Source organism: Lactuca sativa, chromosome 8 (genome assembly GCF_002870075.4).
Source record: "Lactuca sativa cultivar Salinas chromosome 8, Lsat_Salinas_v11, whole genome shotgun sequence".
NCBI classification, from domain to species: Eukaryota; Viridiplantae; Streptophyta; class Magnoliopsida; order Asterales; family Asteraceae; genus Lactuca; species Lactuca sativa.
In genome coordinates this window covers 93,543,135-93,557,181 of record NC_056630.2, presented here as the reverse complement: position 1 = coordinate 93,557,181, position 14,047 = coordinate 93,543,135, and the positions used below count along the sequence as shown (strand labels likewise).

Genomic DNA, 14,047 nt, shown 5'->3' with positions numbered 1-14,047 from the left:
CTGCAGAGCAGAGTTATGATTAGAGTATTTCAAGTATGGTTTCGAGCATCGTGTTTGCGGCAGTGAAGTAGGAACCCATCCGGGTTGGGATGACTGACGAGACTCAGAAAGGATGCAAGGGAATCGAGAATCTTGAATTCTCAGTGTGATTCTGATCAGGGTATAGGACGGATATTAGTGGTTCGTCTTGGGAGATGTTCGAGGATATCATCAGTGTATCGGGTTTTTCAACCTGCGAGTTTTGGGACTAGTTCAGTATGTGTATGTGATGGCAAGAGGGAACTTGTGAGAGTTGATCTGAGAGGGAGAATGGATCTCTCAGTCGGTCCGGAATGGGCAAAGTGGGCTTTGGATCGGGGATCCGGTGGTTCAGGATTTCCTAACCCTTATGGGTTGAGTGATCGTTGAGATTTGGAGCAGAGTGCATCTTGGGTAATTTCCGATTACAGAGAGTGATGAGCAGTTCAGAGTTCGTACTTTAGTTGACAAAGCGGACTCAGCAGGTTAAAGAGAGTTAGTGATCGTCTAGAGTTAACAGGAAAGTTATGCAGGCAGACGCCGCTGCGAGCATGTGATTCAGGTCGGCGACTTCGTATTTCTGACGGGGTGTTTCGATTTAGGAAGAGGGGTAAATGGGGGGCCCCGGTATGTTGGGTCTTTTCGTGAAGGTGCGAAGGTAGGAAGGGTGGACTATCGTTTGGAGCTGTCAACGGAATTGGGACGGATCCATGACACTGGTATGTGTCGCAATTGAAGAGGTGTATAGCGAATGAGTCAGCAGTGGTCCTACTAGAGAACGATTAGGTGGATGCGAGCCTGTGTTACGTCGAGAGGCCAGTGGCCGTCGCAGATCGGAAGATCAAGGTTCTGAGGAACAAGGAGGTACCTCTGGTATTGGTTCAGTGGCGGCCTCGGAAGAGATCGGTAGTGTCTAGGGAAGCCGAAACGTGAGATGCGGGAGCAGCAGCCAGAACTATTTTCAGAGTGAGACTTCGAGGGCGAAGTCTAATTCTAGTGGGGGAGAATTGTAACAGCCCAAAATCTCAAGTATTGTTAAGTTGCATTTTGGGGGTGTTTTAAAGGGGAGACTCGACGAGTTGGAGCCAGACTCGCCGAGTAGGGTCGCAGGTTTGGTCGCGGGTTCACGACTGGACTCGACGAGTCCAGATATGGACTCGGCGAGTCGACGCTGTTCAGCGAAAACCCTAGCCGTTCAGTATTGGGTCGTATATAAGGGTTATTATGCCGTCATTTCACGACTTTGGATTGATTGGGAAGAACCCTAGGCGACTGGGGCGGCTAGAGCAAGTTTGAAGGCCATTGGTGACCTTGAAGGAATTGTTGTGCAAGGAGGAGAAGGGTTTTAACTAAAGGAACTGCAGGGAGTTCGAGTTCTGAAGTTTGGGGACATGGAAGGTACATCATTCAGGTAATAATTTGGATTACATTCTCCTGTGATTGATGTGTATATAGATTTAGGGTTTATGGAACCCATTTGGAGTCTAGATGGATTGTTGTGTTGTTATTCAACGTTTATAACCTTGTATTAGGACCCTTAGAGGTCCAGAAGGTCCCATGTTTGTATATTCGAGAATATATGTATCTCAGGAAGCAGTTCGATCGACTGCATGGCGTAGACTCGCCGAGTCGGATGATCAGACTCGGCGAGTAGCTTGAAGATTCACTGGGACTCGCCGAGTTTGTTCTTCAGGCTCGGCGAGTAGAGTCGGGGTGGCCCCGCGATTCTTCCACGAGGACCTCGTCGAGTCAAGAGGGATACTCGACGAGTAGAAAGGGATCATGCAGGAATTGGGGAGGACGACTAGACTCGCCGAGTCGCCAGGGTACTCGCCGAGTCCAGTCGAGATGGCCGTTGACCAGAGCTGACCTGTGTGTAACGTTTTAGGGTCAGTTAACGTGGAAGATAGAAGTATTAAAAAGAGATATATGATGAGACAGGGAGTTTGTAGCTCGGAGGATCAAGTGCAAGAGATTTCAGGAGTTGCTATCTTCCAGTGGCCGCGAGGTGAGTCTTCTCACTATACTGTACCCGGAAGGGTTTGACTGTGTGACCGGAAGGTCGGATATGTTATGTGATATGTATGCTATATGTGGTAAGTTATTTGTTATATGTGCTATGTATGTTATGTGGGCCGGAAGGCAATATGTTATGGGCCGGAAGGCGATTATGTTATGGGCCGGAAGGCGTGGTAATGAGGACCGGAAGGTCAGAGCCTGGAAAGGCGTATGTGCGTAAGTGTATATTGGGGAACTCACTAAGCTTCGTGCTTACAGTATTTATGTTATGTTGTTTCAGGTTCTTTCAGTAACGCGGAATGGCATCGGCTCGATTGTACACACCGAGGAAAGAGTTGTATTTTGGAGGATCCTGGTTGTCTATTCAAATGAAAATGGAACTATGTTTTGTAATTCGAATATGAATAAGATTTTAAACAAGTGTTTTAATATTAAATTGATTATTTAAATGAAAAATTTTGCTTTGAAAATCCACGGTGTTACAATTATACAATCAATTGAAAATGATATTTACAAACTTTCATGGCCTTATTCATCCCATCAATGTAAAAAAAACATAAACCTCAAAAAATTGATGTACAACCTAAACAGATTTATATACGTTTTCAAGGTAAAATACAGTGTATATAAATTATATTTTTAATATTTTTTGTTTGCTAATATCATGAGACATGAATTTGACAAATCTGGATTTTAAAGAGTTTTTCAATAAGCATTGTCTTTGGTACCCGACAACGAAATATGATCGCTTAGGCCATAACATGGTCCAAGCTAAAATAATTACGAAAGACTCAATGTGATGTAGTCATTAATGTTTGTTGGGTATGGTTATTTATATATATGTGCCATATTAACTATATATTTGTAGTTAACGATTTATGTAAAATTGTATTAGGAGGATAATCAGCCTATAGTGAAGTTAGAATTGACACTGGATGAGTGGTGTACTGCGTGGTGGTCTTATAACTTTGTATGGATTGATCGTGATGATTTACCTCTAACACCAACACCAGATAGAAGAGCATCGTCTCTCATACAATCAACTTGCATTTCCCTTCATATATCACCTCATTTTGAGTTGCGATAAAAGCAGGTACGACGAGATGTCAACAAAAGGTTCATCTCCATCACACCCATGACTACATCGTACATATACATAGTATATGTTCCCATTTATCCTCAGATAATGATGACATCATTGAGGTTTCCCAATCAGAATACCAAACCCCTACCTTTTGGTACTTAGGTGTATAGAACGAGCAACACATGTTTCTATTTGGTTGAAGTCTCCATAGGTATAGATCAAATGGAAAGAAAGGACACACGTAATATCACCACCTTTGGATATTGCAAGGACGATAACATTGACAATCTATATCTGAAGTGTGATGCTTTGGTATTGTTTAATTACCGATATTTCGTCTGTGAGCCGCTAATGGAGTTTTGGATGCTTCTATATTGGGACATTGAGGATGTCCAGTTAGATAGTGATGCACGTTTTATATATTTTCCGGCTATCATTATATAATAAGCATTTAGTTAGATTACTTACTCTCTTTTATACATGTGTTAATCGAAAAAACATTATGATAAGAGTATCCTTGCTTCTAGAGTGAATGCCTAATGATGATCGGTAGATAGTTATACCGTCAACTTTTAACACCGATATAAAGATTTGTGTGGCATGCTTGATGGAAGCCTTTACCCAACTTGATCTGAATGAGATACGATATACTTGTGTTTTGATTACAATACATAATTATTAGTGACTTCTTTAACATAATATGCTCTAATAATATGTTAATTCCAACCATTTATGTACCTATACATTCCATTAATATAGCATATGCCCACTGATATTTTGGGGTTTTGAATTTATGGTCGTTCGCACTCGCTATTTATGATAGTTCTTGGTATAGTAATTATTTTTCAGAATATGAACCTTGATTAGTTGCTATGCGATCCTGTTTCAAAAAAAAATTAGTGGTTTTCCAGTATTAGGGTATCAAACATACCAATGAAATATCCATAAAGAGTTTCACACTCACATTTATGAATGCAACATATATACCACAACAATCCAACTATAAAAGAGATTGTGAAGTTTTCTTATATTGGTTTCTAAAGAAGTTTGACAAATGGCCAACTAATGAGCTTTGTGGGTTGCATTGTAACCTGAGCCAACTTAAATCGGAGACGATTTGCATGTATAATATGGACTACACGTCAAAAGTACTAGTCCATCTATACGTTTTATTATTATTTTAACATATGTGAATATTTTTTTTTATATTTTTTTTGTAGATATGGTGAACATGAATTTTGAATATTTTTTATACTTTACAAGTTTTCATTTGATTGGAGTGCGTTTTCTAATTAGATTTTTATATTAAGGATCGTATAAGAGTGTATAATCTATAATGGTTAGTCCTATGAACTTAAAGGGCAGGTAGATAAGTTTCAAAGACAAAACATAAAAAACACGAGAGAAAAACGAATCAAAGATACGATTCCATCCATAAGTTATATTCATAACTCGAAATTATTTTATAATACTTTAAATTAAATTAAAAGAAGGTGGCGTGTGTGGGTGGGGATGATCAAAATTGACATTTTATTTATTTGTTTAAAATGTAATTATGTGGAGACACATGCACACCATGTTAGAACCAAATCAAAATCTATAATTATGAGTTGTTGCTTTGATTTTCGAATTTAACTTTCGGAAAATTCCATATATTTTAAAACAACTCCATTTCAAATCTTTCATATTCCTCGCCATTCTATTCATGTCCAACTACACTAATTGGATTATGTAGCACATAAACGCACCTAAAATGTTTTGATGAATCGTTTGTAAACCACCCAAAATGTTTTGATGAATCATTTGTGAATATTTATATTTGTTTATTTAAGAGTAAATTATACGGTTAGTCGGTGGTGCATGTGTCAAAATTATACGTCTAATCCTTATTTTTAAAAATTAATTCGAACCATCACTTGTATCATTAAAAGTTACATACTACATCTCTGGTACACATAAAATGATTATTTTGCTATTTATCTTTTCCTTTTCAGCTTTTTAATATTTATTTATTATTTAGTAATTAAAAAAAATGAATTATGTAATTTATAATTTAGTGGGTCTCACCAACTCTTACATTCCCCTCTTACCTTCTTCACCATACATATTTTCTAGCACACCATCACCACCCACCGTCTCACCTTCAACGATTGAATCTCATCCACCGAAGACTACTCTCTCACCCTTTATAACACATGCCATACACATAAAAACACACATCACACTAAAAATGATAACCAATAAATCTCAAATCTTCAACCATCTGAAAAATTATATGAGGGAAAATCATTCATTTGGAGTCCTGAAATCATTCATTTGAAGAAGTAAATGGGTATACCCTAGATCTAAAACCGATTTTTTGAAAGAAAGAGAAAAGGAGTGATTTTAGAAAATAGATACACCACCATCACACCGAAATCAAACCTTCAAGGATTGTGGGTAGGTTTGATTCTTATCACAATAAATGGAGGGGTTTTAATTAGCAATGATATAGATCTAAGGCGGCGTTCAATGGTGATTCCAAAGACGGTGGTGGGTAGCCCTTTTTCCAACGTTAATGGTGGTTGTTCTTGTTCTATGATTGTAACATCTCAAAAATCACAACCAATTTATACTTTTCAAAACAACCCATTTACTAATGAAATTGTTTACAAAACCCTTATTTCCAAAATATTATTTAAAATCAGAGTCTCCCAAGATCGACAACATAAAACCCAAGATGTGTACGATCACTCATTCGCCTTGCCATGGTCCTATGAAGTACCTGAAACCATAACCAAAAACTGTAAGCCAATGCTTAGTGAGTTCCCCCAAAGTACTACCATATAGTACACATATCATATACAAGCAAGCATGTTGGGTCAATCAGTCCTTGGACTGGAATACCCACGGGTCCACAACCATCAGGCTAGATTACACCTGGCCCAATTAGTCATCAGACTGGAATGTCAATATACAACATGTCCACTCAGTCATCGGAATGGAATACCAATATACAACGGGCCCATTCAGTCATCGGACTAGAATACCCCCAGTCTGTTGACTCACGCACATAGTAGTAAAGTCTTAACCCAACACAATATGTCGACATATAACAGATAACAAACATATTCAACGGACATACAATCATGCAACCAGTAATCACAGGTAGTCCTACAGATCTACCGGTCTACGCATATCAAAAACTATTATATAATCATACAGATCTATCCCAAACTCAACTTATGATAAATCAATGTATAACAAGATATCAATCCAATGGGTCGACCTCGATGCCTTCGACCCATAAGTACAATGAGGAAAAATCACTTCACAATCTGACGAATAGTTGATCAATACTATGCTTCCAAATACCGACTCAACCCAAAATCCTAAATGTCAAAACATTATCCATTAATAATATTTTCCCCAAAATACCCTTGGTCAAACTTAGTCAACGGTCAGAAGTCAAGTCAACACTTAGCCGAGTTAACCCAGCGAGCCAACCCGATCGAGTCGACCCAGCCGAGTACGTTAGGCGTACTCTTCTATACGCGGGGTGTACTTGGTGTTTGACCAGATTACGGGATGCTGACCGCGTACGTGCAGCGTGCCACTTGGTACGCCCAGCGTACGCGCTAGTTCAACCCTTTCCCCATTAATAACTTAATACTCCAAATATTCACGTCCAAAGTCAGATCCAAAGCCGAAATACCCTCAAGAGTCATAAAGTTTCCAACTTTATGACTTTGCATGTCCATTAAGTGCTTAAACCTAAAATCTCAACATCTTAATGCATTAAGACCTTCTATAACATGCATGGAGCAAAACTAACAATCAGTACCACATTTTTGTGACTTAATACCCCTATTTGAGTCTGAAAGGATGACTTATTGGGTCAAAAACATTCCATTCGCAAGAATCACCATATTTGGGACAAAAAGTGTCTTAAAGGAAAATTGTCTAGATCTACAAGATGGAGTGATCAAGTTGCGAACTTTATACCTCTTGGAGGTTGCTAACAAGAAGGTAATCTCATATCCAAGATGCTTCCAAGCTCCAAGCTCTCCTTGCCACCTTATTCTTCTTCAAGAACACCTCCAAAACACTCCAATGGGATCAAAATGCACTTTTCTCATTTAGGGTTTTCTTGGGGTCGGTTTTCACAGAAGGAGGTTGATGAAATAATGAGAAATGAGGCTATAATGGGGTTTATATATGGACCAAACCCTAAAAATTATTGTTTGCACTTTCTTTACGTACGCCTCGTGTATGAGGTGTATGCTAAATGTACTAGGGTGCGCCATAGTACGCCTAGCGTACATAACATACGCTCAGTGTACGAATCCTGGTAAAAATTACTATATTGTCACTATGGGCCAATCTAGCAACCTTCCTCAAACCCAAGGGTCAAAATGCAATATTATCTAAACATATGGTTGAGATTGAAATTACCTTGTCATCTGGATGTTACAATGATTTTACAGATTTATGGTTTTTAGAAGGAATAATGTGAGGGTAGAGGGTGATGAGTGGTAGGAGATGACGACGGTGTGTGATGTATACCGGACTTGAGAGAGAGAGAGAGGGTGAGTGAAAGAGAATTAATTATTAAGGTTAATGTCCGTGTTTCAAAGAAGTGAGGTTGTTTTTGATGCTTGAAAAATTAAGACGACGTCAATGATGTAATGGTCATCGGAGGAGGATGATGTCGGAGGTGATGGTCTCCGGTGAGATTTTGAGTAGAGAGATGAGGTGGTGTGAGTGATGCAGAGAGAAAATGGAGTGTTCTTAGGTTTAGAAGGGTGGGTTGATTTGGGTGGTGGGAGTGAGTTTATTTTTTACGTTATAAATAATAATAATAAATAATAGAAGGTTAATTGAAAAATAAATATACAAGGGCAGTATGGTCATTTTGGGTATGACTCGGACTAAAATCGCAACAAAATCGTTAATCAGGAATGAAATGTGCAAGTTTAAAACTACTCACGGACAATCCTAGTTAAATTTTAAAAGACACATGTGCGAAAATGGTTCTTGTGCTATGCATTTTTTCTAGGTTTTGGTCCAAACCCCAACTTTTTTGGATTGGTGGTCCTTTCGAGCTAGTTTCCTTGCGTATTTGGTCTCTTCAAAAGTTGAAATGACTATAATATCCTTAGTGTATTTATTTTCGATTTTTCTTTTATTTTTAAAAGTTTTTATTATTGTTTAGTATAGAAAAGGGTCTCTCTCTATCCCCCTCTCTCTCTCTCAGCCATTAAAAAACATGCCCGAAAATATCATCAGTATCAAATTGGGAGACATTGTGTAACGCCCGTTAAAATAAATAAATAAATAAATTTATAAATGTAATTTACGGACTAATTTCTGAAGAATTTTGATAGTCGAGGGTGGTTTAGTAAATTACAAATTTGATTTGAGAAGATTTTTAGAAACGGGGGTACGTTTGGTAATTGTTAGGACTTATTATGAAAGAGAATAATGGAATCAGGGGCAAAAGGATAAATATTTGATTTAATTTGAAAGGACTCCATGAGGAGGGACCAAAATGGTAAATATGGAAAAGCCGTGAAATGGATGGGGTATATAGCCAATGGCTTCTTAGTCCAAACCCTAACCCTAAATGATGGAAGCGGCCGCCACCCTTATCCCTCCACTCCTCCAGCCGCCGTCACCACCCAACTCCCTCTTACCTTCCCGATCAGTCGAAGCTCCAAGACTCCGAACGACCACCAGTGAATCATGTTGTCGGCAAAGTTGAAGACTGTCAGATTACGGGGATGTCGCAACAAGTGAAGGGTGGCATACTAGACATCGTCGTGTTGCTCGTCACCGCTGACGGAGTGGGAACCACCATTCGAGTGACGGTGGTTGCTGCTGGCGAAATCAAGGATTGCTAGGTCGACGTTCGTCCCGTGGGCGGTGAGAAACCGAGTCAGTTTCTATTTGCGGTTGTTTCCGGTGGCGAACAAAACCCCCAACCTCATCCGCTGCCGCTGGCTCGCTCCTGTTTGCTTCGGTAATCGTCGCCACCCCGAAGAGGTTGTCGTGTTCGCGTGGATTTCCCTTCTGTCGAGTTGGGTTGTGACGAACCACCATGGTAGCCGGCCATGGTGGCTGCTGCCACCGTCAATCCCCCTTCAAGATCGATGAAGAGTTGCTCGGTGGGTGTCTATCTTAGTGTGTTTGTTTATTTCAGCTAAGTGATGTTTGGTGTGGCTTGTTTAGTCGGAAAATGAGAACAACCACCACCATCACCACCACCACCGTGAGGTGGTAGCTGCCGCCACGAGCCACCACCGGCCACCATGGTGTGGCTGTGTGTGTATTAGTTAGTGTGTGTTAGTGTGTGTGTGATTGTGTTTGGATGAATCATTGTAATTGTAATTAGTTTGGTTAATAATAAAAATAATAGTAACCACCACCGGAAGGTGGTGCCCGCCGCCGTGTGCTGCCGTAGACCACCACTCCCGGAGGTGGTAGTAGGTGGTGCCCCACTAGCAAAACCCTAATGGGCTTAAGGATTAGTTTTGGGCCTATTGGGCCCTGTTTGGGTGAAAAACCCTAATTAGGATTTATAAAACCATAATCTTGAGTAATTGGGCCTTGGACTTATTTGGACCTACATTTGGGCCATTGGTAATGGAATTATGTATGAAGCCCAAATTAGTTCATATCATTTATCTAGTAGGGTAAAGTCCTTAATGGATTAAGCCCTTAATGGGATAAGTAAGAAACATTTAACCCTAATTGTCATTTTATGTGAAACCCTAGTTTCACTTGGGCCTTAAGTTGGGCCTTTCGATTGGGCTTTAGTAATTGGTTTATTAATGAGCCATCCAAGAATAATTAAATGGACTAGAGTAATTAGTTGGGCTTTAGGGTAAGGCCCATATGAAGGATTGGGCCATAGATGGGCCATAGTTTGGGCCTAGATGGTTGTATGATATTGGGCCCTTAAAATAAGACATGTTGGACTGGACTGCACAATTGGGCCTTAAGGGAAGTCCATGTAGAGGTATGGGCCCAATTTGGAAAGTTGGGCCATATGTTGGGCTTTGATCCCTAGTTGACTTTGGGCCTATGGATTGGGCCTTAGGCTTGGGTAAGCCAAGCTAGGGGTAATGTAGTAATTATCCAAAGTATGTATTTATAGTTATATAGTGGAACCCAATTATTAATTGGGTGTTATTTTGATATTGAAAAATCGGGAGTCTGTCATCCAGCAGCTATGGTTTTGTCAGCAGGACTTCAGCAGCGTGAGGTGAGTTTCCTTCCAGTAGGAACGGGTCTACGGCCACAATGCCGGCCCGTTTAGTTAGCAGTAGTTCCAGACCTCGGTCTGATGCAGTAGTTAGAGTGCTCGATGTCTTTGTGATTCAAGCATGTTTTGTGTTACGTGTTCCGGACTCTGGTCCGATGCAGTATGCAGTATATGTATTCATACTAGTTGATCTGTTTATGCTATGCTATGTTCAGTCAGTTTCCGGACTTCGGTCCGATGCAGGGAACGGGGTCCCAGTGAGTTCCGGACTTCAGTCCGATGCAGTTAGTTCCGGACTTCTGTCCGATGCAGGGGACGGGGTCCCAGTCAGTTCCGGACTTCGGTCCGATGCAGAGGGCAAGGCCCTGGTTAGTCCCGGACTTCGGTCCGATGCAGTTTCCGGACTTCAGTCTGATGCAGTGGGCAAGGCCCAACATTTGTTTATATGTTATTGTATGGTATGTGGTAGTTTGGGGGAGCTCACTAAGCTTCGTGCTTACAGTTTCAGTTTGGTTTCAGGTACTCAGTTTTCAAAAGAGGAGCTCGGGAATGTTGCAGTGCATACACCATCTGTTCAGCCTGGGATGTTTATACTTTGATAGTTTGACAATTGTTACGATATTTTGAGATACACTGTCTATGATTTTTATATGATGTTCGATGACTATGGTTTTATTATTAAATGAAAACAAAATTTTTAGATTGTATTTTTGGGATGTTACACATTGTACTCGTTGATACCCATCTTCCCGGAGAAGATCCTTTACAAATTTATCAATCTGTGCTTACTAGTGAATCTCTAGTTTGACTTGCAAGCAAGGTGAAATCGAAGCTGTTATTATCGCATTCAGAATAGTAGTTGTGTAACACTCGTATTCCAGATTGTTTAACATCACCTTTATCAGGGACTAAAGATGAAGTTCTGGAGGAATTTTTGTAACATCCCAAAATTCAAGACCATAAATTTCATTTTAATTAAGTTGTTACATAAAACCAGTTGTATAAAAACATTCATAATAATATTTCATGTCAAAACCAAAGTGTCATCAATCAAAACATAGTATCATAAAACCATATCGGAGTGTAATCCCAAAGAATCTCATGTGCGGAAAACATAGTGTGATGCGCTGCGATCGAGCCGACTCCTTTCCTCTGAAAACGAAGTATCTGAAACCAAAACTGAAAACCGTAAGCGCGAAGCTTAGTGGGCTCCCCCAAACTACCACATACCATACAATAACACATATATCACATATTAGGCCTGACCCACTGCATCGGGTCCCGCCCGGTATCGGATCGAAGTCCGGCATAACTTGGGCATCGCCCACTGCATCGGGACTCGCCCGGCATCAGACCAAAGTCTGGCATAACTTGGGCCCTGCCCACTGCATCGGGCCCCGCCCGACATCAGAACGAAGTCCAGAATAACTTGGGCCCCGCCCGGTATCAGACTAAAGTCCAGAATAAATAAACTGAACATAACATAAACATAAACATATAACATAATCACATATCCTGCATCGGGCTTGCCCAACATCGGACCGAAGCCCGGACATATAACACATAACCTAAACATGCATGAATCACAAAGACATCAAGCATACATAACTACTTCTTGGGACCGCCCCGGCATCGGACCGAGGTCTAGAAACATATAAACTGCATCGGGCTAACCCAACATCGGGCTTACCTCAACATACTGTAACTACATATGTGGACCGACATTGATGCCTTAGACCCCTTCCTATTGGAGGAAAACTCACCTCACACTGCTGAAGTCCTACTGATAAAACCTGTAGCACCTGGTTCCTGGTATGTAATTTAAACTAAGTATTTTTGCATTTTTAGCTGGAACTCGGTGAGTTGTAGGCCCGACTCGCCGAGTAGGATTGGGATATCGAGCACGTTTAAGTTGGCGACTCGACGAGTCCATATCCTGGACTCGGTGAGTCCGCCAGTCTGGAAGAAACCCTAATTTCAAAGGGTTGCACCCTATTTAAACATCGTTTTGTGCCTCATAACTGCCCCCATTGCGTTCAGAACACCCCCTTGAAGCCCTAACCCTTATTTTAGTAATTTGATTTCTTTTGGTGCAATTCCTTGAAGTTTTGGAGAGAAGAAGAAGGTAGATCAAGAGGAGAGGAAGAAGATCCATAATCTTTGTGCCATTTCAGAGCTTCTAGAGGTATTAGACTCGAAACCCTCTCTGTTCCTTCATTATTATCTCATTAAGAGCTTATGATAGTCATTTTAAGGCCTCTTCTAGTATTGATCTTTGAGAAATGAGCTTATAATGTTAAGGGACTTCAGATCTAGGCATGATTGGGCTCTAGGAGCTCGGATCTATTGGCTTTATGGAGCTATATTGCATGGAAGCCCTAGATCTACTCTTTTAGTGCATTTTGAGACCTAAAACCTTCATTGGTGTTTATTTACACGTAAAGTTGGAAACTTTACGTGATAATCAAGCCCTAAGAACCCAGATCCATGAATGGAATGCACTGGACTCAAGCAGAATTGAGTATATAGTAATTGCATGCATGCGACTCGGCGAGTCGTCCTTCGGACTCGGTGAGTTGAGTTGCGAGTCCTCGATTTTTCCCCTTTTGAGTTATGCCGAGTGGGATCAGCGAGCTACAAGTGGACTCAGTGAATCAGAAGCTAGACTCAGTAATGGAGGGACTCGACGAGTTAATGCCCTGACTCGGCGAGTCCAAGGCAACCTTCTTGCCTCAAGAACAGACTCGACGAGTTGTTCATACAACTCGGTGAGTCACAGACCAGAGTGTTCATCGGATGAAGATGAACTCGACGAGTTGTTCATACAACTTGGCGAGTTGAATGAAGGAATATTAGATATCTGTATGGAAGGAGAACTCGTCGAGTCATGCCTAACTCGACGAGTAGGGACGAGAGTGAGGACAATTGATTGGATAGGGACTCGACGAGTTAGCTAGCCAAATCAGCGAGTCGGGTCAACTGGAAGTTGACTTTGACTTTGACTTTTGACTTGGTTAGGGGTAAAATGGTCAGTTTACCCTAAGGGCGGTTAGCAGTGTTTGATTGAGTGTTTCGTAGGAATTGCAGCCGAAGGATTTCCGAAGCAGCAGCAGCAGTAGCAGACAGACAGTTCCCGCGCAGATCAGCAGCTACTTCGAGGTGAGTTACCTTCCAGTAGCGGTGGGTCTACGGCCACAATGTCGGCCCACCAGTAGGAGTTGTATGTTAGATGAGTGTCTTCGTGATATCATCTAGGTTTGCTACTACCTGATATGTTGTATGCTAGCATGATATATGATAGTAGTAGAGATCGGTTGTCAGGACCGAAGGGTAGGTCAGGCACCCCAGATTTGTCTGACAGTACGTAATTATATGTTTATATGTTGGCTTGATGTGATATATGAGATAGCAGTATCAGGAGGGGAATAGTCCCCAAGTTCGGTTGTTAGGACCGATGGGCAGGTCAGCACCCAAGAATGGATTGACATGGGTAGGTCAGCACCCCATAATGGCTTGACACGGGTAGGACGACACCCCAGAATGGCCGCACGGGTATGTCGGCACCCAAGAATGGTCGTACCGGGTGAGTCGGGCACCCCAGAATTACCTGGCAGTATGTATGTCATGTGATTGTTTGGTATGTGGTACGTTGGGGGAACTCACTAAGCTTTGTGCTTACG

At 41.2% G+C, this 14,047-nt stretch overlaps 1 long non-coding RNA gene across 1 annotated transcript; it reads left to right on the top strand.

The window, feature by feature from the left end:
• Positions 1-8,582: 8,582 nt before the first annotated feature.
• LOC122195683 (uncharacterized) lies at positions 8,583-11,074 on the top strand. Its single transcript, XR_008225756.1, has 2 exons — positions 8,583-10,825; positions 10,887-11,074. It is a non-coding gene; the product is annotated as an uncharacterized LOC122195683 (long non-coding RNA).
• Positions 11,075-14,047: the final 2,973 nt, after the last annotated feature.